This window comes from Eptatretus burgeri, chromosome 11, assembly GCF_056783735.1.
Source record: "Eptatretus burgeri isolate ZD-2024b chromosome 11, Ebu_testis_v1, whole genome shotgun sequence".
Taxonomy (NCBI): domain Eukaryota; kingdom Metazoa; phylum Chordata; class Myxini; order Myxiniformes; family Myxinidae; genus Eptatretus; species Eptatretus burgeri.
In genome coordinates, this window is record NC_140971.1 from 86933893 (window position 1) to 86958817 (window position 24925).

Genomic DNA, 24925 nt, shown 5'->3' on the forward strand with positions numbered 1-24925 from the left:
AGAAAGCTCGGCAGTTTATCTGGTGGAGAGAAAGCTCGGCAGTTTATCTGGTGGAGAGAAAGCTCGGCAGTGTATCTGGTGGAGAGAAAGCTTGACAGTTTATCTGGTGGAGAGAAAGCTCGGCAGTCTATCTGGTGGAGAGAAAGCTCGGCAGTCTATTTGGTGGAGAGAAAGCTCGGCAATTTATCTGGTGGAGAGAAAGCTTGACAGTTTATCTGGTGGAGAGAAAGCTCGGCAGTCTATCTGGTGGAGAGAAAGCTCGGCAGTCTATCTGGTGGAGAGAAAGCTTGACAGTTTATCTGGTGGAGAGAAAGCTCGGCAGTCTATCTGGTGGAGAGAAAGCTCGGCAGTCTATCTGGTGGAGAGAAAGCTCGGCAGTCTATCTGGTGGAGAGAAAGGTCGGCAGTGTATCTGCTGGAGAGAAAGCTCAGCAGTGTATCTGGTCTAGAGAAAGTTCGGAAATGTATCTGGTGGAGAGAAAGCTCGGCAGTCTATCTGGTGGAGAGAAAGCTCGGCAGTTTATCTGGTGGAGAGAAAGCTCGGCAGTGTATCTGGTGGAGAGAAAGCTTGACAGTTTATCTGGTGGAGAGAAAGCTCGGCAGTCTATCTGGTGGAGAGAAAGCTCGGCAGTCTATCTGGTGGAGAAAAAGCTCGGCAGTCTATTTGGTGGAGAGAAAGCTCGGCAGTCTATCTGGTGGAGAGAAAGCTTGACAGTTTATCTGCTGGAGAGAAAGCTCGGCAGTCTATCTGGTGGAGAGAAAGCTTGGCAGTCTAACTGGTGGAGAGAAAGCTCGGCAGTCTATCTGGTGGAGAGAAAGCTCGGCAGTCTATTTGGTGGAGAGAAAGCTCGGCAGTTTATCTGGTGGAGAGAAAGCTCGGCAGTCTATCTGGTGGAGAGAAAGCTCGGCAGTCTATCTGGTGTCGGCAAAGCTCGGCAGTGTATCTGGTGGAGAGAAAGGTCGGCAGTCTATTTGGTGGAGAGAAAGCTCGGCAGTGTATCTGGTGGAGAGAAAGCTTGACAGTTTATCTGGTGGAGAGAAAGCTCGGCAGTCTATCTGGTGGAGAGAAAGCTTGACAGTTTATCTGGTGGAGAGAAAGCTCGGCAGTCTATCTGGTGGAGAGAAAGCTCGGCAGTCTATCTGGTGGAGAGAAAGCTCGGCAGTCTATCTGGTGGAGAGAAAGCTCGGCAGTGTATCTGATGGAGAGAAAGCTCGGCAGTGTATCTGGTGGAGAGAAAGCTCGGCAGTGTATCTGGTGGAGAGAAAGATCGGCAGTGTATCTGGTGGAGAGAAAGCTCAGCAGTGTATCTGGTGGAGAGAAAGCTCAGCAGTGTATCTGGTCTAGAGAAAGTTCGGCAGTCTATCTGGTGGAGAGAAAGCTCGGCATTCTATCTGGTGGAGAGAAAGCTCGGCAGTTTATCTGGTGGAGAGAAAGCTCGGCAGTTTATCTGGTGGAGAGAAAGCTCGGCAGTGTATCTGGTGGAGAGAAAGCTTGACAGTTTATCTGGTGGAGAGAAAGCTCGGCAGTCTATCTGGTGGAGAGAAAGCTCGGCAATCTATCTGGTGGAGAGAAAGCTCGGCAGTGTATCTGGTGGAGAGAAAGCTTGACAGTTTATCTGGTGGAGAGAAAGCTCGGCATTCTATCTGGTGGAGAGAAAGCTCGGCAGTTTATCTGGTGGAGAGAAAGCTCGGCAGTCTATCTGGTGGAGAGAAAGCTCGGCAGTCTATCTGGTGGAGAAAAAGCTCGGCAGTCTATTTGGTGGAGAGAAAGCTCGGCAGTCTATCTGGTGGAGAGAAAGCTTGACAGTTTATCTGCTGGAGAGAAAGCTCGGCAGTCTATCTGCTGGAGAGAAAGCTCGGCAGTCTATTTGGTGGAGAGAAAGCTCGGCAGTTTATCTGGTGGAGAGAAAGCTCGGCAGTCTATCTGGTGGAGAGAAAGCTCGGCAGTCTATCTGATGTCGGGAAAGCTCGGCAGTGTATCTGGTGGAGAGAAAGCTCGGCAGTCTATTTGGTGGAGAGAAAGCTCGGCAGTGTATCTGGTGGAGAGAAAGCTTGACAGTTTATCTGGTGGAGAGAAAGCTCGGCAGTCTATCTGGTGGAGAGAAAGCTTGACAGTTTATCTGGTGGAGAGAAAGCTCGGCAGTCTATCTGGTGGAGAGAAAGCTCGGCAGTCTATCTGGTGGAGAGAAAGCTTGACATTTTATCTGGTGGAGAGAAAGCTCGGCAGTCTATCTGGTGGAGAGAAAGCTCGGCAGTCTATCTGGTGGAGAGAAAGCTCGGCAGTCTATTTGGTGGAGAGAAAGCTCGGCAGTCCATCTGGTGGAGAGAAAGTTTGACAGTTTATCTGGTGGAGAGAAAGCTCGGCAGTCTATCTGGTGGAGAGAAAGCTCGGCAGTCTATCTGATGTCGGGAAAGCTCGGCAGTGTATCTGGTGGAGAGAAAGCTCGGCAGTTTATCTGGTGGAGAGAAAGCTCGGCAGTCTATCTGGTGGAGAGAAAGCTCGGCAGTCTATCTGATGTCGGGAAAGCTCGGCAGTGTATCTGGTGGAGAGAAAGCTCGGCAGTCTATTTGGTGGAGAGAAAGCTCGGCAGTGTATCTGGTGGAGAGAAAGCTTGACAGTTTATCTGGTGGAGAGAAAGCTCGGCAGTCTATCTGGTGGAGAGAAAGCTTGACAGTTTATCTGGTGGAGAGAAAGCTCGGCAGTCTATCTGGTGGAGAGAAAGCTCGGCAGTCTATCTGGTGGAGAGAAAGCTTGACATTTTATCTGGTGGAGAGAAAGCTCGGCAGTCTATCTGGTGGAGAGAAAGCTCGGCAGTCTATCTGGTGGAGAGAAAGCTCGGCAGTCTATTTGGTGGAGAGAAAGCTCGGCAGTCCATCTGGTGGAGAGAAAGTTTGACAGTTTATCTGGTGGAGAGAAAGCTCGGCAGTCTATCTGGTGGAGAGAAAGCTCGGCAGTCTATCTGATGTCGGGAAAGCTCGGCAGTGTATCTGGTGGAGAGAAAGCTCGGCAGTCTATTTGGTGGAGAGAAAGCTCGGCAGTGTATCTGGTGGAGAGAAAGCTTGACAGTTTATCTGGTGGAGAGAAAGCTCGGCAGTCTATCTGGTGGAGAGAAAGCTTGACAGTTTATCTGGTGGAGAGAAAGCTCGGCAGTCTATCTGGTGGAGAGAAAGCTCGGCAGTCTATCTGGTGGAGAGAAAGCTTGACATTTTATCTGGTGGAGAGAAAGCTCGGCAGTCTATCTGGTGGAGAGAAAGCTCGGCAGTCTATCTGGTGGAGAGAAAGCTCGGCAGTCTATTTGGTGGAGAGAAAGCTCGGCAGTCCATCTGGTGGAGAGAAAGTTTGACAGTTTATCTGGTGGAGAGAAAGCTCGGCAGTCTATCTGGTGGAGAGAAAGCTCGGCAGTCTATCTGGTGGAGAGAAAGCTCGGCAGTCTATCTGGTGTCGGCAAAGCTCGGCAGTGTATCTGGTGGAGAGAAAGCTCGGCAGTCTATTTGGTGGAGAGAAAGCTCGGCAGTGTATCTGGTGGAGAGAAAGCTTGACAGTTTATCTGGTGGAGAGAAAGCTCGGCAGTCTATCTGGTGGAGAGAAAGCTTGACAGTTTATCTGGTGGAGAGAAAGCTCGGCAGTCTATCTGGTGGAGAGAAAGCTCGGCAGTCTATCTGGTGGAGAGAAAGCTCGGCAGTCTATCTGGTGGAGAGAAAGCTCGGCAGTGTATCTGATGGAGAGAAAGCTCGGCAGTGTATCTGGTGGAGAGAAAGCTCGGCAGTGTATCTGGTGGAGAGAAAGATCGGCAGTGTATCTGGTGGAGAGAAAGCTCAGCAGTGTATCTGGTGGAGAGAAAGCTCAGCAGTGTATCTGGTCTAGAGAAAGTTCGGCAGTCTATCTGGTGGAGAGAAAGCTCGGCATTCTATCTGGTGGAGAGAAAGCTCGGCAGTTTATCTGGTGGAGAGAAAGCTCGGCAGTTTATCTGGTGGAGAGAAAGCTCGGCAGTGTATCTGGTGGAGAGAAAGCTTGACAGTTTATCTGGTGGAGAGAAAGCTCGGCAGTCTATCTGGTGGAGAGAAAGCTCGGCAGTCTATCTGGTGGAGAGAAAGCTCGGCAGTCTATCTGGTGGAGAAAAAGCTCGGCAGTCTATTTGGTGGAGAGAAAGCTCGGCAATCTATCTGGTGGATAGAAAGCTTGACAGTTTATCTGGTGGAGAGAAAGCTCGGCAGTCTATCTGGTGGAGAGAAAGCTCGGCAGTCTATCTGGTGGAGAGAAAGCTTGACAGTTTATCTGGTGGAGAGAAAGCTCGGCAGTCTATCTGGTGGAGAGAAAGCTCGGCAGTCTATCTGGTGGAGAGAAAGCTCGGCAGTGTATCTGGTGGAGAGAAAGCTCGGCAGTGTATCTGGTGGAGAGAAAGCTTGACAGTTTATCTGGTGGAGAGAAAGCTCGGCAGTCTATCTGGTGGAGAGAAAGCTCGGCAGTCTATCTGGTGGAGAAAAAGCTCGGCAGTCTATTTGGTGGAGAGAAAGCTCGGCAGTCTATCTGGTGGAGAGAAAGCTTGACAGTTTATCTGCTGGAGAGAAAGCTCGGCAGTCTATCTGGTGGAGAGAAAGCTTGGCAGTCTAACTGGTGGAGAGAAAGCTCGGCAGTCTATCTGGTGGAGAGAAAGCTCGGCAGTCTATTTGGTGGAGAGAAAGCTCGGCAGTTTATCTGGTGGAGAGAAAGCTCGGCAGTCTATCTGGTGGAGAGAAAGCTCGGCAGTCTATCTGGTGTCGGGAAAGCTCGGCAGTGTATCTGGTGGAGAGAAAGCTCGGCAGTCTATTTGGTGGAGAGAAAGCTCGGCAGTGTATCTGGTGGAGAGAAAGCTTGACAGTTTATCTGGTGGAGAGAAAGCTCGGCAGTCTATCTGGTGGAGAGAAAGCTTGACAGTTTATCTGGTGGAAAGAAAGCTCGGCAGTCTATCTGGTGGAGAGAAAGCTCGGCAGTCTATCTGGTGGAGAGAAAGCTTGACATTTTATCTGGTGGAGAGAAAGCTCGGCAGTCTATCTGGTGGAGAGAAAGCTCGGCAGTCTATCTGGTGGAGAGAAAGCTCGGCAGTCTATTTGGTGGAGAGAAAGCTCGGCAGTCCATCTGGTGGAGAGAAAGTTTGACAGTTTATCTGGTGGAGAGAAAGCTCGGCAGTCTATCTGGTGGAGAGAAAGCTCGGCAGTCTATCTGGTGGAGAGAAAGCTCGGCAGTTTATCTGGTGGAGAGAAAGCTCGGCAGTTTATCTGGTGGAGAGAAAGCTCGGCAGTCTATCTGGTGGAGAGAAAGCTCAGCAGTATATCTGGTGGAGAGAAAGCTCGGCAGTCTATCTGGTGGAGAGAAAGCTCGGCAGTTTATCTGGTGGACAGAAAGCTTGGCAGTCTATCTGGTGGAGAGAAAGCTCGGCAGTCTATCTGGTGGAGAGAAAGCTCGGCAGTCTATCTGGTGGAGAGAAAGCTCGGCAGTTTATCTGGTGGAGAGAAAGCTCGGCAGTTTATCTGGTGGAGAGAAAGCTCGGCAGTCTATCTGGTGGAGAAAAAGCTCGGCAGTTTATCTGGTGGAGAGAAAGCTCGGCAGTCTATCTGGTGGAGAGAAGGCTCGGCAGTTTATCTGGTGGAGAGAAAGCTCGGCAGTCTATCTGGTGGAGAGAAAGCTCGGCAGTGTATCTGGTGGAGAGAAAGCTCGGCAGTCTATCTGGTGGAGAGAAAGCTCGGCAGTTTATCTGGTGGACAGAAAGCTCGGCAGTCTATCTGGTGGAGAGAAGGCTCGGCAGTCTATCTGGTGGAGAGAAAGCTCGGCAGTGTATCTGGTGGAGAGAAAGCTCGGCAGTCTATCTGGTGGAGAGAAAGCTCGGCAGTTTATCTGGTGGAGAGAAAGCTCGGCAGTCTATCTGGTGGAGAGAAAGCTCGGCAGTTTATCTGGTGGAGAGAAAGCTCGGCAGTCTATCTGGTGGAGAAAAAGCTCGGCAGTTTATCTGGTGGAGAGAAAGCTCGGCAGTCTATCTGGTGGAGAGAAAGCTCGGCAGTGTATCTGGTGGAGAGAAAGCTCGGCAGTCTATCTGGTGGAGAAAAAGCTCGGCAGTTTATCTGGTGGAGAGAAAGCTCGGCAGTCTATCTGGTGGAGAGAAAGCTCGGCAGTGTATCTGGTTTCGGGAAAGCTCAGCAGTCTATCTGGTGGAGAGAAAGCTCGGCAGTGTATCTGGTGGAGAGAAAGCTCAGCAGTGTATCCGGTGGAGAGAAAGATCAGCAATCGGCTCTTTCGGTGTAAGAATATAATTTCGGTGTAAATCGCAAGCCAGTGCAAGATGATTTCCAAATGTGATACGACCACAACATGTTTTGAAATTTGTTTGCAAAAATAAGGTCGCGTATAATGTTCCCAACACATTTATTGCTCTTTGCATCCTCTTCACCTTCCCTCCCTGTTTCTGTAGTCAATGGTGAGCGAAGATTTTCCAATCTAAATTTGATCAAAACATTCATTCCTCAATGATGTGACAAAGACTTGTTGGGTTATCCACCTCATCAATCGAACATGAAATTGCATAAACATTCACCTGAAGGAACAAATTGTTTATACATTTTGTAAGCTCAAAGCAAGTAAAGTGAAATTATAAATTCTAATGATAAATTTTGTTGCAGGAACACATAGTATGACATCATACATTTCATATTACACATTATAAAGTGTATTTCTTCATATACATATCATGTGAAAAGTGTAGACCAATGCGAACATAAAATTTGCATCAGATTCACCTTTTTCATTCAAAATAATTCTGTAATTATAAATGCAGAAGGTTTATTCATACTAATGCACAATATGCATTTTCACTGGCCATGTATCCACCACAATATTTAACATGTCCAAGTACTACTAATATAAACTGGAGGTTCTTGGAAGTATTAAGAAGGCAATTTGTGTTCTACAGTGTTAAAGTATATAATTCAATTTAAATCAAATAAAGAGTGTCAAAGTCGAATAAATAAATAAATTCTGGAATTTACCGCCGTTGACGCAGTGTTTATTACTCCACCTGATTGAACAAGTTACATTAGCTCTTCGTGCCTGTTGTTTGTGTCCTTTATGACATCTTTAACCCTTCGAACCCTCGCGGCCATTTAACCAGCCGCTATTCAAATCTTCATACTCCCGATCGGTCGGTTTACCGGTCGCTATTCAAATCTTCATATAACCAAGCGGCCGGATTTTCCTCCAGGGAGCCCAGGGTGGGGGAGCCGAAAGTCCAAGGAGCTCAGGGTTCAAAAAGTTAAAACCAGCGAGTTTCCTGATTGGAATGATTTTCAATTTTGTTTCACCTCAAGACAGGCAGACAGAGTAAAAAAAATACCCCACTCCTCTCTGCGCATGTGCGGTAAGGACGAATGCAGAGAAAAATTACTGTTAAACTACACGCTTGTTTTCTGATTTGTGTAAAAAAAATATAACATTCAATTTAAATAAGTTGTTCCTCGATCATAAACTGACGTTTACAGACAGATGGACAGACATGACAAATTGCTAAACCCGCATTTTGCTTCGCATGCACGGGGTAATAATAGCACAACAAAATCCACTATTGAACTATCAAAATTGTACAAAGGGAACAATTCAACAGACAATGACAGTATTGCCACCACAACCAACTGACCCCTTTAATATTACTGACTTTCATTAAGAACACGAACACAAAACGGTACAAATTATTATTTTTTTTGAAATCATTCTGCACATCAAACGACTTAACCTCCTTACAGACCTCATCCTTACATAAAACGTGCGTATGCAATAGGTAGATACGATTTTGAATAATGAATTTATCTTTCGTTAAAACTCGTCCACGAGAAGTGCCTTTATGTCTATCGTTCCTCCGAGGATCTTTCCAGCCTATTTTGCTACTATGTGCAGTTTTATGAAATCACCTTTCTAATTTTTGGCATCACTAAACCAGACACGGCAACGTACAAGATAACTCTCTCAATTACCAAAGATCATCAGATTAAAAAGCCTCGTCATGGTTTTATCAATTCTAAGTTATTTCATTTGCCTAAGAAAGTATCGGTGCTGTTATCCTTTGGAGACCGGCGATTTACAATGTTCTGACCATGATAGATTATAATCGATGATTATACCTAAATACTTATAGGAGTGAACAGACTGAATATCAACATTGTTGATCGTGACTGGGGGTAACTGAGGTTTCGACTTCCTAAAGTCAAAAATCATCTCGTTAAGTCTTTGGAGTGTTTGAATTGAGAGTTATCACAACACCATGTAACAACATTCTGAATCCTGTTTCTATAATCCAATTCATTATCTTGAAGAAAGCTGACAATCACAGTGTCATTTGCATATTTTAAAATGTTAACATTGTTTACCTCCGCCATCGAAGATGGATGGAGGTTACTGTTTTCACCCCTTTCTGTTTGTTTGTTTGTTTGTTTGTGAACAGTATTACGGAAAAACTCCTCGACGGATTTCGACGAAACTTGGTGGGGGGGTTAGGTCTGGTCCAAGGATCATGCCATTAGATTTTGGACTTGGTCCAAAATCCAATATGGCCGCTATGGCGGCCAATTTGAAAAAATATTTGAATTTTTTTTTTTGCATTTCTACATGTTTTAAGTGATTTCCAACCCCCCCCCCAAAAAAAAATTGTTCGAGAAAAAAAAATTTTGAAACTTTTTTTTCAACAAAATTTCGATTTCTTTTGCATTTCTACATGTTTTAAGTGATTTCCAACCCCCCCCCAAAAAAAAAATTTTTTTGAAAATTTTTTTTCAACAAAATTTCGATTTTTTTGGCATTTCTACATGTTATAAGTGATTTCCAACAAAAAAAAACATGCCAAAATTATAATTGCGGCTGATTTTGGAACTTCAGGTGGATATACCCACGTACAATCAATTTCTGTCTCAAGGAATCGAGTTATGACGAATGCATTGAGTATGTAAAAGTTAAAAGTAAAAGGGAAAGTTGCAAACTATAACTCTGTGAGCACTGTTGACGTCAAATTGAATGAATAGGATATCAGGTTCACTTGAGTGACCTAGCAGTATTGGCGGCGGAGATTTTGCACTCTACCGAGTGCTCCCCCTCGAGTTAGAGTGAAACAGAATCATTTGTGTATCGCAATGGTGAAAGGGCACATCCTTTTGGGGCCCTGGTGTTCATTGTTATCTGCACTGATAAAGTATTTTATTGTTTTCAGTCGTAAACCAGATAGTACGAGTCTCTGATTTATGAGCCTCTTAAAGTTGTCTTGGTCAATTTTGCCGATCTGCAATTTCATCCACTTTAGTTTGAACCAGATGTTCAAGATTGGATTACTGTACTTCCACACCAGCCCTTTTCAGTCCACTCTCAACTCCTGTTGGAGCGTGTTGGGAAAACTCATGACACTTGTCAAGTGTGGGTTGGTGTTTGTGAGAGAAATACATGTCACATTTCATGATATGTATATCGTACAATTATGTGTGTTTACAATTGTAATACATAATGCATGTGCGCGCACGCACACACACACACACACACATACACACACACACACACACACACACACACACACACACACACACACACGAAAACCTCGTGATACGTACACTCACTTCTGAGCTATCTATCCTGGGTTCAATTCTGACCCAGCTATAACCTGTCATCCTGCTGTTTCACAGGCAAGCCAATTCATGAATGTGTGTGCTGTCCCGTGGAAGGATGTTGCGCTCATAGGCGTCCCATGTCATTGCTCTTTTTGGTGGATGTAAAATATCTCACCGAGTCCTTCGCGAAGAGTGTTCGAGTGAGCCTCGGGCACCCAAACTGGCTAGATTCCAAATTAATCCAAAATAAATTCCAAATACATAAATGCAAATACATATACATACATGTATACACATACCTGAGATGAGGTACTGGAGACAATGTAGTTCGCCAATCTTTTTAATGTGATAAGAAGACACAATGTTTTGACAGCCAATGAGTAAATCCTGCGGCTGCCTTCATCAGGTGGAATAAACTGATGGGTGACAAAGATTTAAATTCCCCCAACGGAGGTAACCGGTGCGAAATGGCCCTCAGCGTTTTCCTGTCTTGAGCTGTATTCTTCGCATAATCAGATTGAACAAATAATATGAGGTATGTGTAGGTTTCAAATTGGATCGAGGATGTTATGATGTTTTTCTTAACCGCAATACAGACGTTACACGTATTTGCCATTGTGTATTTCTTACAAGAGTAATTATTTAGGAATCCACCTTCTGACCTCATCGGATGGTTTCTTAGTTACTTCCGCCACCGAGGGTGAAGGAGGTTATGTTTTCACCCCTTTCTGTCTGTTTGTTTGTTTGTCTGCGTATAGGATAACTCAAAACGTTGTTGACGGGTCTGGATGAGATGTTGTGGACAGGTTCAGTGTGTGACAAGGACAAACTGATTAGATTTTATTGAAGATCCAGATCCAGATCTGACGACTAGACTTTCTTAAGTGATTCTTCGCCATTGAAAGATAGGGCCAAAATGATATAGACCACGATATCTCAAAAAATTATTGATTGGGCCAGATATGTTTTCGTGGATCAGGCATTATGGGGTGGAGGTATGTGCTCTACCGAGTGTCGTTCTAATTTAGAACTGTGATGCTGGCCCCAGCGGACATCCACGAAAGATCAGAATTTTATTATTACTCACTTAAGCGAACTTTCAGATCAACGTATGTTTTGCTTTTTCCAACAAAAGCTGCAGAGTAACGGAAATTGTGACTGCAGAAATAAACGTGGAAAATAAAAATGTTAAACACTGCCTCCAAGAGGATGTGTAGTTTTCTATAAAGATGCCGACATGCTAGCATTCGGTACTTCCAGATGCAAAGTGAGGCTGATGATACAATAGGCACCGTGTGTGGGGTGAGGTAAGCTCTGGTGCTCAAGTGGTGCTGTGGTTGCCAAAGTGTGAGTTTTTTGTTGCCACCATGAGTCTGGTTACAGCACAGAACACCCATGGACCTTGTGCAAGCTAATCACAGCGTTGTGTCTGAATTCTAACCGGAAATTATTCATTACAAAGGCCGAATAGTTCTCGAGCAGTTTTTGACAGCAAGGCACGACTTGGTCTGTCTGGGTTTCTCCCCTGGGACAGGTGTAAGGGCAGCCATCCAAGCACTTTCTGGTTGGGGCCAAACCTTCCATCCATGAAGTCCATATATACTGAATTATTTGGCTTGTACTGGTTTGGCACCAACAGAAGCCATCATGAGCCAAACAACAAAATTCAGAGGCCACTCATCAACAATGTGCAATTTGATTTGCAAGTTTAATTTCCATGTTTCAAGATCGACCATTGTTGGTTCACAAATTTCTGAAAAGACTACAAGTGTTTCTTTTCAACAATGGAGTTTGGAAGGCTTTTCCAACTCCAATATTGTTAACGGGATTGTAAACCAGTGAAAGGTTTCTTACACTCACGCAACTTGCACTCACCATCCTCGGGGCGAGTTATTTGTTCATTCATCTAAAAGTTTTGTAACAAGATTGGCTCTTCGCTTTTCATATGATGCCAATATTAACTTAATAACTATTTTCTATATTTACGAGCCTCTGGTGGTGCTCTGGCGAGTTATTGACAGGTAATGAGAACTTGGACATTGTTTTGGCCAAAATGTTTACAGATACAGTGTTGTATAATCTTGATAGTCCAAAATTGAATTCAGAGAAAAGAAACATAGCCGTCTTTCTGTCCTCTTCGAGGAAATGGATTACTCAATTTTTCATAATTCCACTGGCACAACATTTTCACCAAACTTTACCAAATTACGTTTTAATATACGAAGATCAAAGCTAAAGGAAGAGCTTGACAATGAGAAAATTCAACATAATGACGATGGACTTAAAAAGCACACAGACATATGGGACATATAGACATCATAAGTGCTGAGAAGCATGAGATGCAGAGATGGAGATATGGTCACGGAGAGTAGATAAGATCATGGTTAGACATGAAAGCTACCCACTTTAAGGCCTGGAGGGAAAATGGGATTGCATAGACACGGAGGTGATTCCACAGACAAGAGAAAAGTAGAATGGAGTGGAAATTAGAAGACAGCTTGGATTTATGGATGTTCACACATGTGGGTCTTGTTAAGTGTGAATGTGTCACCTGTGTTAATTCAACCCTCATTAAAACTTCCTGCCCCCTCCCCCCAACCCCTTCACACCCCAAAGAAAAAAAAAAGAAAGGTCAAAACAATCTATTAAGATATTCTGAGAAAATGAGAGTAAAACCTTGTCATCCCAATGTTGTGAAAGGGCTGTGTCTTCTTTCTTATGTAACAACTCCTCACCCTTCCCTCATCCTCATTATATTTTCCTTCCCCTTCTCATTCCCACTCACCTCCTACTTCTCCCATCTCCTTCCTCAGACTCGTCACCATAATTTTGTTTGTAATAAGTAGTTATTATCTTCGCCCAAGGAGAGGGTATTGCATTTGAGTCCGTTTGCTTGCCTGTTTGTCCGCACAGAACTTTCGTGTTTATCTCCGCAACCGCTTGTCGGATTGACAAAGTTTTCACCATTGGCGCGACCACTCTTGCAGAATGTTTAAATGATGATTATGACGTTATTGGTCACGTGGTGTGGAAAAACGGAAAAACTTTTGACCTCTGTATCTCTAAAACCGCACCAAGGAAAAGAATTGAAACTGGGCACGCGTCAAGTACTCCTCATGGGGAATGAGACTTTTTTATGACATCATATGTGCCCTCGTTATGACATCATAATTGCATATGTAGAATACCACATCTGATGAGGATGAAAAATTTCGATGGGCACCTAGGGATAAAATGGTTCACAAAATTATTTTTGATGATGTCATCGGTCATGTGATTTGGCAGTCATATTGTTTAATTGTTTTTTTTAAACCTTCAAAAATCTTCTCTGAAATGGCTAAACCAGTCATCACTGTCAGCATTTATAAAGTGGCAGTTCTAATTATGTCTCTTATTAATTACACAACACCCCAGTACACAAATGCACACAAGATATGCCCTAGGGCGGAGCCAGGATGAGGCAGACGAGGCAGTTGCCTCATCGCTCATTTCCTGAAATATGATCTGGCCTGAGCCCTCTGGCCATCTGAGCTCCCTGGGGAGTAAACTATCAAAGCTACCCGGCAGTGCTCTGAATATTCTTATCTCCACTCCCATCACAATACCTAAATAGGACAATACCCACCCCCCCTAATATTACACAGGAAAATAAAATTATCCCTATGTTTACTTTCTTATTGCGCTACTTGCACCGTCACATCAACCAAGTTCACCTCTTTTCTCCTCATCGCTTTTGGACCTCTGGCTACGCCCTTGATGCCACACAAAATAAACCACACAAAACTGCACAACACACAACGCACCAAGTAAAACAAGTCCTGGTGAGGGTCTGCAATCTCTGATTGCTCTTTTTCTTGTGTTTATGTATAACTAGCAGATTTACCCAGCTCCTCCTCCTCCTCCTTCATATGCAGCGGAAGGCTGTGGGTAGCACCATTGGCTGAGGGTGCAGCTGTGCCACTGATGCAATGCCCCGATTACTGGTACACTAGTACTCATTTTGCCAACCTTGGAAGGATGACAGGCTGAGTTAACCCCACCTGGTGTTAATTCAACGGTTGACAGGGGTTCAAACGCAGGATCCTGAGATCCCAAACCAGCCACCCAAAGAGCTCATCCAACACCAGGCATTATTTACTCGGCATTGCATGGGAAGAGAAACATGAATAACACTTTGTAGTCAAAGGAAATTTGGAAATTGTAATACCCTCTGCCACCACCACAAGGTGGTACGACACAGTACACACTGACAAAGAAATTTTACACCCCCCCCCCCAACACTACACCTCCGATTGAGCCCACAGCCATATAGCCTATGTTACTCCCCCCCCCCCCCCCCACACACACACACACAAAGTTGTATTCAGAGTTTGGAGTATGTAAATTAAAAGAAGTGGCCATCCATATAACAGAGGAAGAGAGAGAGAGAGAGAGAGAGGGGGAGGAAGAGAGAGAGCAAGAGAGAGGAAGATAGAGAGAGGAAGAGAGAGGAAGATAGAGAGAGGAAGATAGAGAGAGGAAGATAGAGAGATGAAGATAGAGAGAGCAAGATAGAGAGAGGTATATTGAGAGAGGAAGATAGAGAGAGGAAGATAGAGAGAGGAAGATAGAGAGAGAGAGAGAGAGAGAGAGAGAGAGAGAGAGAGAGAGAGAGAGAGAGAGAGAGAGAGAGAGAGAGAGAGAGAGAGAGAGAGAGAGAGAGAGAGAGAGAGAGAGAGAGAGAGAGAGGAAGAGAGGAAGAGAGAGAGAGAGAGGAAAAGAGGAAGAGAGGAAGAGAGAGAGGGAGGAAAAGAGAGAGAGAGAGAGAGAGAGAGAGAGAGAGAGAGAGAGAGAGAGAGAGAGATTGAGAGAGAGAGAGAGAGAGAGAGAGAGAGAGAGAGAGAGATAGAGATAGAGATAGAGATAGAGATAGAGATAGAGATAGAGATAGAGATAGAGATAGAGATAGAGATAGAGATAGAGATAGAGAGATAGAGAGATAGAGAGATAGAGAGATAGAGAGATAGAGAGATAGAGAGATAGAGAGATAGAGAGATAGAGAGATAGAGAGATAGAGAGATAGAGAGATAGAGAGATAGAGAGATAGAGAGATAGAGAGAGAGAGAGAGAGAGAGAGAGATAGATAGATATGCCTTTTATAGGTGTAGACATAATGTCTGGTTCATAATATGTACATGGAATATGTTCACTCTTGGTTGAATGCGACTCGATGGCTGTAACAGTACAACCGCGAACGGCACTTCGGAGAGCGCATACCTCCGCCAGGCTTAATAGATTATGTTTCATACTGCATTAATATGTCAGATCTGCAACCAGGGTTCCTGCTTGAGGAAATGTTTTAACCAAAATCGAATTGGATTGTTATTGTCACATACCCAACCTGTCCATCACGTTTCGTCCAAATCTGTCCATGACTTTTTGAGATATCATGTTATATATTCGCTCTTGTATGAGCCTTGACATTGTATACATACAGCATGTATATATATATATATATATATATATATATATATATATATATATATATATATATATATATCTATATATATATATATCTATATATATATATATATATATATATATATATATATATATATATATATATATCTATATATATATATATCTATATATATATATATATATATATATATATATATATATATATATATATATATATATATATATATATATATATATATATATATATATATATATACACACAAACTGTATGTATATTAAATTATTTTGGCCCCATCTCTCAATGGTGAACAATCACTTTTAAAAAAGTTTCATATCCGAATCTGGATCTTCAACAAAATCGAGTCAGTTAATCCTTTTCACACACCCAACATGTCCACCAAGTTTCATCTGAATCCATTCAATCTTTTTGAGATATTGTGCTCGAAGACAGACAGACAGACAGACAGACAGGGATGAACACATAACCTCCGTCCACATTTGGTGGTAGACGTAATTCGTTCTTAAACTCTAACATATTGGTCAACAATGTTTATTCTGCTGGCTTTCAACACTTCCGATGTGGGATTTTTTTTTGTATTTTGTAAATGGTCGCTTCTCAAATATTGATTGGCATTTGATGTGATTTGCATAATACATGTTATTAGGAAACGGACAAGGGGTAGAATTGAGAAAGAAAATGAAGTTAATAAGAGAGAAGATAGGGCAAAAGGGGAAGAAGGATGGGAGGAGAAAGACCAATGAGAAAAGGTGGAAAGTATGAAGACGAGGTTAGAGGTTGGTGGCAAAGCAATATTAAAGTACGTAATGTATGTATAAACCATTCCTTTCGCACAATCAGGCACATAGGGCTGTCGAGGCAGTTTCATTGCATAAGGGGCACAATTCAAGACAGATCGCCACTCCAATGCGGGACACTCGAATGGGTCTTTAAATGTAATATATGTATATGACCCCCTAATGCAGTGCCGTTACAAAGTATACAACCGCTTTCAAAATTTTCACCTTTTGTTGCTTTACAGCCTGGAATTAAATCCCATTAAATCAGACTTTTTCCACCTTTATTTACACATCGTAACCCACAACTTCCAAGTGAAAAACAAATCCCACAAATTTTAGAAATTAATTAAAAATACAAAACTAGAATATCTTGGTTGGATAAGTGTCCATCCCCCTGAGTTAATGTCTTGAATGGAAACACCTTTGACGGCAATTACAGCTGTGATATTGTTGGGATAGGTCTCTTCCAATTTTGCACACCTTGATTGGGCAATATTTGCCCATTCTTCTGTACAAAACTGTGCAAGCTCAGTCAAGTTGCGTGGGAAGCGTTGATGGACAGCAATCTTCAAGTCATGCCACAGATTTTCGATTGGATTTACTTCGGGGCTTTGACTGGGACACTTAAGGACATTTATCTTTTTGTTTCTCAGCCACTCCAGTGTAGCTTTGGCTGTGTGCTCTGGGTCGTTGTCCTCCAAGATTTTTCTGCATTTTGCTCCATCCATTTTCCCTTCTCTCCTGACGAGTGCCCCAGTCCCTGCTGATGAGAAACATCCCTATAAGATTCTGCTACCACCATTGTTCCATCGGGATGGTGTTCTTTGGGTGATGTGCGGTGTTGGGTTTGCGCCAAACATCACTTTTTGCATTTAGGCCAAAAAGTTCCTTCTTGGTTTCATCAGACACAAAACTTTTTTCCACATGGCTTCAGAATCTCTGGAGTGTTTTTTTGCATCCCTCAAACAGAACTCAAGGTGGGCTTTTTTGAGTCATAGCTTCTTTTTTGCCACCCTACCATAGAGGCCAGACTTGTGGAGTGCTTGGGATATTGTTGCCACATGCACACAGTGACCAGTATTTGCCATAAAGGCATGTAGCTCTTTCAAAGTTGCCATTGGCCTCTTGTTGGCCTCTCTGATCAGTCTCCTCCTTGCTTGGTCATCCAGTTTGGAGGGACAGCCTGATATCGGAAGGGTCTTGGTGGTACCATACATCTTCCACTTCTTAATGATTGTCTTGACTGCACTCCAAGGGATATTCAAGGCCTATAAAATATTTTATACCCATCTCCTGATTTGTGCCTTTCCACAACTTTATCCCGGAGGTCTTTTGAAAGCTCCTTGGCGCTCATGGTTGTCTTTGCTGGGAAATGCACTACCCAGCAGAGGAAACCTACAGGAACAGCTGATTTTATTCTGAAATAATCATAATCACTACAATTTAACACTGGGGGAGACCAAGTAAATTGTGATTTTGAAGGTGATATGGTTACACCTGAGCAAATTTGTAATTTATATTACAAGAGGGGTGGACACTTATCCAACCAAGATATTCTAGTTTTGTATTTTTAATTAATTTTCGAGAATTTGTGGAATTTGTTTTTCCCTTGGAAGTTGTGGGTTATGATGTGTAAATAAAGATGGGAAAAGTCTGATTTAATGCAATTTAATTCCACGGTACAAGGCAACAAAAGGTGAAAATTTTGAAGAGGGGGTGTAGACTTTCTCTAAACACTGTATATGTGTGTACTGTACAGGGTGAGCTGAAAGTCACTTTAACACCACCCACCTCAACCACAATAAAGTATTCATTCTTAAACCCTCTTACTATCCAGGTTTTATTGTGTCGTACTGTACATACAAGAATTAATCGGATATTGTATCTGTTTGCACTCCATTATTCTTCTTGTACCACCACAGCAGGGAAGGGCGAAGGGGAAGGGAACAAAGGAGGTGCATATAATTTAATATCATATATATATATATATATATATATATATATATATATATATATATATATATATATATATATACATACATACATACATATACATTCTCGAGATTACCTCTTCAAATAGAAACGTAATATTTGTATATTCGACCCTTTAATGCAAAATAACTAAAGGTGATTTTTATGAGTCAGATGCACATCTTTGGTGTCATCACATCTGCATATTTTTATCTGACTGTATTTTGTGATGTCATCGTTTTTAATTGTCTGATTTGCAATCATTTGATAACTAACTCCTGAATCAAAGCTCCAAGCAAAATTAAAAAACATCCTTTATTATTATTAACATCAACATGACCACAAATGTGTGGGTGCTCAAAAACTCAAACAAGATATTAGGGCATCGTGCATTCGATTTTGCCCTGCTTTTCTAACTATCAGACAATGGTCTTCAGAGTCCACTCCTGGACTCAGCGATCACAATTCTTGCATGGCCACAAGCATCGGGTTGCCTTGGATGGCGTTCTCTTGCGTGCTTTACCATGAGAATCCGCATTCTTCATTGTAGCATCCTGGGGTCAATCTTTTTGTCGATCGACATTAAAGACCTCTATTGTCAATGGACAATCAATTGTATCATTTTCCAGATAACTCCACCCTGTGTTCCTCACTCTTCCACCAGGTAAGCTATGGCATCATCCTTTTCTGCTGATCTTGGAAAATAAGCAATTGTTCAACAACTTGGAACATGTATTTTCATGCAGGAAAGCCCCTTCCTCTGAGGAAAGCCCCTTCCTGTCCCTCCTGGCACATCCCCCAATGTATTTCTGTGGTCAGTCACTGGAAGAGATGCATTATCTGGGGCTCCTGGGCCTCACAATCACAACTAAAACCTTTGTTGGTGAGATCATTTCTCCAAGTTGGCTTGCAAAGCTTGCAACTGTCTCAGAATTCTCAGCAAGGTCAAGTACTTCCCCTACCAACCTGAGTTTATCATGGTGCACAAGACCTTCATTCCATATAATAGAACATGGCTCCCCACTGTGGACTGAGGCTGGTGTTTCCAATTTTCCTCATCTCGATGGTGTGGAATGTTAGATGTTCCATTTGATTGGCATCTAGTGATAGAAGGCTATCTCAGGTCTGGAAGTGCCTTGCAGTATTTATACTGGCTCCAATGTGGTTTTGCTCCTCCAACCCTCTCATTCCTCTGCGCAATTCCTGGTTCTCTAGGTTACACACCTTTACACAATAACCCTCTTCCTTGGTCCTCTCCCAATGTACAAACTTAATGCTCACCTCCATTTATTCTTCCCCCTCTTCTTTCAGATACAGAACCATCTTCCTGAGTCTGTTTCAACCTTTTCCCTCCAGGAGTTAAAAAAAAATCTGCTGCAACTGTTAATACACCCTCTTAAAACCTGCCCCCTTTCACCTGCAACTCTTCCCTTCATACTATGGTGTATCCCAACATTCTTGTCTTCCAGTTTCCCCTTTGCCCTATCTCGCCTCAAAAAAGTAACTTAATTGAAAGCACGAATTAACTTCCTTCCGAAGATATAACCAGTCATGCTACTTTAATTAGATGGGAAAGAGACAACCTGGATAAGCTCATAAACTGTTTGAAATGTTATGATATCATTTGGACCTCATGCTGTGATTATGTTCACATACGTGGCTCAGAATCACAGCCTACCCGGCTTGAAATTCAATCGTAGACCTGGATTGGTTTAAACACTAATGTGACGACGTAAGAAATGAACCTTCGAAATGCCACTCAATGACTCTGATCCAGCACCATATAGAAAGTGGCACAGCATTTTGGTACTAATTGGAAGAGGCCTGATTGGGTGTGCTTCTGCGAGTAGAACAGCACACAGGGGGGAGATCATTGTGTTGAAGCGAGTTGTGATGTGATAAATACCAGTAAAAGGTTCACACTCCAACACATTGAGCAGCATTCCCATTGGGAATGGCAGTCCTGATGTGTAATCATGATGAATATCCACATATTAAAATTAATTGTGCTTGATTATGTGATAGGCTGAACAAAGAACTGCAATTATAATCACTAACACACCTTTTCACTTCAGTTGTACAAGTCGTAACCCGAATATTTATTGACGAGGCGAATTTGGTGGAAAGCTTTTGTTCATTTGATATTCCATGATTTTTTTTAAACTCCTGCACAATAAAACCCATCGACAAAGAATGCCATTCCAGTGCCAGCAGGAAGTGTTGCACCGCTGAGCACGGGTTCATTTGAAGGGAAAGGCATGAAACCGGCCCGCAGGATAGCTTACATCAAAGGTATGCACGCTCACCTCTGAGCCGTATCGCCTGTGCTCGAATCTCGACCCTGCTAGCTGTCAATGGTCACCCTGGTGTTTCGCATGTAAGGTGATGAATTAATGTGTGCACCGACCCTAGGAAGAACGGTAAACCGGAGAACCCGTCTGCCAGAACTGGCGGTGATGGTAGATGTGAAAGATCCCACCCACGGTGTCTTTCGCAAAGACTAGGTGGGTTATCGCTGGAATTCCTGAACAAATTCTAAGTTCCTGCTACAGTTGAATGTCAGGCCTGGCCAGCCAAGACGACAAACGCCTGTGCCAGAATAATTCCCCCTGGCCAACCCCACAAGGAAGAGAGAAGAGAACGAAGAAGGAGAAGAGGAAGGTCATGAAACCATTTCAAAGAACTCATGGCATTACAAATAAATATTCACTTACAAATAAATCCAGACTTCCATTTCATACAAAACTATTCTCTTAATAATATTTTGCAGTGACAAAATGGACACACAAGGCAGGTAATACAAATGCATGATTGAATGACTGCATGTCAATAAATAATGGTTTATTTTGTTTTGAAAAGGTAACCTAAAGCTCATGTGAGATGTGTACATACATATGTAGAATGCATAAAGAAATGCGGTGAATGAATCTTGTCCCCCATCTGCTCCCCAACACCCCAACAATACTTGTCTGGTCCTTTTGTTCAGGATACTGAACTTTGTCATTTGAAAATGAAATTGCTCCACCATCAGTTAGAGAGCACATCACCAGAGCTGAGGAGGTTACACAGGTGGGGACATTTTACCCCAAGTTATTCTCCCATTTAATATGAACAACACAGATAGTGGGGCGGCTTAGCCCAAATATTCAAAAAAATTGTGAATTTTGTGTTACAAGCACCAAATTTGGCACAAATGTACATTAATATGTTGCGAACATTTTCAGATATTGGGCCACTTGAAATTCTCTCTTTATGTCCGCCATATTGGATTTCAAAATGGCCACCACTTGAAATCTACATTTGCTATTATCTCTGGACGTAATGCAGCTATTGACTTGATTCTGGTATCTAAATGTATGTTTTTGGGGGTAAGGAATCCAATGGTACCATTTTCAACTTAATATTATCTATCACAGTCTGTTATATAATTTTATTTGGAAATCATCTAGGCAAATATTGGATTCAACACAATACTTTGAAAAGAATGTCTTCGTTCTGTAAATATAAATAAATAAATAAACTATACTAAATCACTAGTAACAACTCAGACAAGCTCATATATACTGGCAGTCTAAAATATAAATTCATATCCCATTAGGAAACAAAGTGACCCATTCATTTGTGTTTTTCATATGCATATTTTATGTAACATTACATTCATATTGTCAATAAATACCAAACATGCATAATCCCCTTTTCCTAGACCCTTTAAGCCATCTTTTGTGTTTCTAGAGTTCAGAAATTTCTTGTATAGGCTTCCATCTGTCTTGTTTCCTTAACAATGCACTGCAGCATGTCTTTAACAATGTTTACAAACATGACTCCACAACATGTCTTTAATCACAGCCCTGACCCAAATAAAAGAGTAGAGAGGCTGCATGTTTGTTGACCTACATCAACTGTATTCTTTGTGTGTGGCTGTGTTTAAATCACCTTGTGACTCCACATAAATTAGTTAATTACATACAATCTGGGCTCAGCTAGACAACATTGTGTGGTCAGCAATGAAGACAAGAGTCTGAATTACATGTATGCAAAAGACCTTGTGAACCAGTGAAGCAAATACACGGGTAAGCATGAATTAAATCTAGGGCATGATATAATTTCCATGATGTTTACCTCTACACTCAATGGTGGAAGGAGGTAATGTTTTGATCCCAGCTTGTCTGTATGTTTGTTTGTCTGTTAGTCCACAAAATTCCAGACAAAGCTTGTAGTAGTGGTAGTTGTAGTGGTGAAAACAGAAATTGTTATATGGAACTGAACTTATATTATTATTATATGCAGAAAATAACTTCATTTCTATATGCCCTGCAGTGGACAGGTTAATTGGTTTATGCACTGAAGGGGTCACCCTGGTGTGCACTGCTGTGTTCTGCCTCACTGAGTTGTTCAGGTATGATGTACTCAGCACAAGCTTACCTGATACACATGTGTGCTGGCTAAAACCACTTGTCTGGTGGGCACGACAGAGGCAGGTTGTCTAATAGCCAACCTGGTCTTACTTTTTTGGGGTTTATCTGAAATTCTTACTATAAGGCTTTAAATTAGAAATGTTTTATATAAAGTAGTATTTTGAGTGAAGTGTGTATTCCACACTGACAGTTTTGACATGTTCTGAATTTAACACGAAGGCTGTAATTAAAAGAACGGGGTATGTCTGGAAAATGTACTGTCCAACCTAATAAGAGTTTAGACTGATTTATATTTAAATCTTGGCTGTGTAAATATTGTAAGAATTTATGAATTCAAATGTTTTGTAAATATTCAATAAATTTGGGAATATTTTTTAACTAAAGAATCTCATGTGATTTTATTTCTCTTCTTGCCTCCGGTATGGGTGAAAATTTAATTCCGGCATAATCTCACAAAACTAATTCCCTAAGTGTGCCAAGCTAAATGCTCTACGATATAGAGGAATTATCCTCCTCTCCATTAGTATGGTGGAGGAAACCCCTCTATTATATATATATATATATATATATATATATATATATATATATATATATATATATATATACATATATATATACATATATATATATATATATATATATATATATATATATATATATATATATATATATATATATATATAACAAAATGTTAACATTATATCATTGTATCGTTGCAGATTCAGAAGTCAGTTCCACCATGTCCAAGAGCTTCAGACGAGCTGATGTTGAGCGAACTTCACCATCAACATCACAGCACCTCACCACAACTGACTGGAAGTTATGCCTTATATGTCAAGAGGACAAGATGGAGACACTGACCAAACCTGACCAATCAAAGAGAAAAGACATTGGGAGTGGGTACAGTTAACTCGCAGAGAACTTGGTCAAATTCAGTGAACTTGGAGAGCTTCCAGGATCATTTCACATGGAAAGACTCGATGATGGTCATGGCATTGAAGCTGCGATGGTTGCACATGGTGCAAAATATCATCAGACATGCAGGCTCCAGTACAACAACACCAAACTGCAGCGAGCACTCAAGAAAGAATGTGAGAGCGATGAGGAACAAGCTGCATGCAAACACACCAGGTTACATTCACGCTCATCGAGTACAGAGAAGAAGGTCCCAGAAAATTGTTTCTTCTGTGAACAACCTGCTGGGGCTGACAGTCTTCGGAAAGCTGCAACATTCCAAATGGACAAATGGGTGCGTGCCTGTGCAACCCTTCTTGGTGATACAGAACTGCTGGGCCATCTCAGTGGTGGGCCATGATAGCGTTGGACGCCCAGTATCACCCACGGTGCTTGATAGGACTTTACAATCGTACACGAAAGGCCCAGTCAACAGGATCACAGGACACAAAACAAGAGCGAGCAATGTCGGCAGTTGTCTTCGCTGAACTCGTCCTCTACATTGAAGAAACCAGACAAGATGAGGAGACGGCACCAGTATTCAGATTGACTGACCTTGTCCAGCTCTATCAGTCCAGAATGGAACAGCTAGGAGCCAACTCGACACGAGAGTCCACTCCACACGACTGAAACAGAGACTGTTGGCTCAGTTTCCTGACATGCGGGCACATACCAAGGGGAGAGACATCCTGATGGTATTTGAAGAAGATGTCGTTGCTGCTCTTGCCAAAGCCTGCGAGCTGGACAGTGATAGTGATGCAGTCCATCTTGCCCATGCTGCACAGATTGTTCGCCATCACATGTTTGGAGAAGCCAAGCCCTTCACAGGATTCCCTGAAGTATGTCAAGAAGAATCTGTGCCACCGTTGCTGCTTGCCCTAGTCAGTATGAACCTAGAGGGACCCAGGATCAAGGAACAGATGGCAGACACTAACCGTGCAGCAAAAAGGCTGCCCTTCAGTGCACAGCCCTCTGTGTGTGTGAAGGGGACTGCACATGACGATGAGTCAACAACATACATGTACTTGTGGCAATGCTGAACTTGTTAACATGACACTGTTTATGTACACGTATCTTCAGTACCGGTATATACCTAGCCTCAGATACCAGTACACCTTGCCTCAAATACTAGACCATGTAGCATGTCAGTATTATACATAAGGCATTTACAGAACTAAGACATTCTTTTCAAAGTATTGTGTTGAATCCAATATTTGCCGAGATAATTTCCAAATAAAATTATATAACAGACTGTGATAGATAATATTAAGTTGAAAATGGTACCATTGGATTCCTTGCCCCCAAAAACATACATTTAGATACGAGAATCAAGTCAATGGCTGCATTACGTCCAGAGATAATAGCAAATGTCGATTCAAGTGGCGGCCATTTTGAAATCCAATATGGCGGACATAAAGAGAGAATTTCAAGTGGCCCAATATCTGAAAATGTTCGCAACATATTAATGTACATTTGTGCCAAATTTGGTGCTTGTATCACAAAATGCACAACAGGTTTGCTATGCTGCTACACTAAGATGTTTGAAGACAGTTGACCAATCAGCAGAGTTTACTGGATCGTAACCTGAGGTCCCAGAATAAAGAGCTATTGTCCTCGGATGGGAGCACTCGATAGGCCAACAGATTTCTCTGTGATTTTTTTTCTTCCAAATTCGTTAATACAAATTGCACAGTTGGTAAACAATAGAAAACTTGCTCT

The 24925-nt window shown here is 42.4% G+C and overlaps 1 protein-coding gene and 1 pseudogene across 9 annotated transcripts in view; one reads left to right on the forward strand and one right to left on the reverse strand.

The window, feature by feature from the left end:
* The window catches only part of LOC147017562 (neogenin-like), a 491631-nt gene that overhangs the window by 124565 nt on the left and 342141 nt on the right, over positions 1-24925 (reverse strand). The window lies entirely within an intron of this gene.
* Positions 21015-24789, forward strand: LOC147017563 (uncharacterized; annotated as a pseudogene). The gene is made up of 3 exons (XR_015049631.1): positions 21015-22233; positions 22972-24180; positions 24721-24789. The product of XR_015049631.1 is annotated as an uncharacterized LOC147017563 (transcript).